The sequence below is a fragment of the Tupaia chinensis genome, unplaced genomic scaffold (genome assembly GCF_000334495.1).
Source record: "Tupaia chinensis unplaced genomic scaffold, TupChi_1.0 Scaffold143826_1, whole genome shotgun sequence".
NCBI classification, from domain to species: Eukaryota; Metazoa; Chordata; class Mammalia; order Scandentia; family Tupaiidae; genus Tupaia; species Tupaia belangeri.
The window spans coordinates 311,013-311,497 of record NW_006203676.1 but is presented as its reverse complement, the minus strand read 5'-3'; positions in this window follow the sequence as shown (position 1 = coordinate 311,497).

Genomic DNA, 485 nt, shown 5'->3' with positions numbered 1-485 from the left:
CCAAAAGAAGATCTTTATCCATATCTAATCTATATCCATATCTATCTACAGTTGCCTTTCTCTATCTTTGGGTTCTGTATCTATGGATTCAACCAACCACAGATCAAAAATATTTGTTTTAGGGACCAGCAGATGGCATGGTGGTTAAGGTGCTGGACACTCCCACATGGCAGACCAGGGCTCGAGTCCTGGTGGCTTGCCTTCTCACTTCTCCTCTCTCTCTCTTTGTGCGTCTTTCTCTATCAGATTAAACATAAATGAATGAATAAATAAAATTAAATAAGTAATTCTTTAAAAAATATTTGTTTTAATTATAATAAGGACATACATAGAAGACCCAATAGTATTCACGAAAAAACTTCTGAAAGTAATAAATGCATAGAGTAAAGTGGCAGGATACAAAATTAACTTACCAAAATCTATAGCATTTCTATATACAAACAACAAGCAGACAGAAGCAGAACTGAAGAAACGACACCCATTTT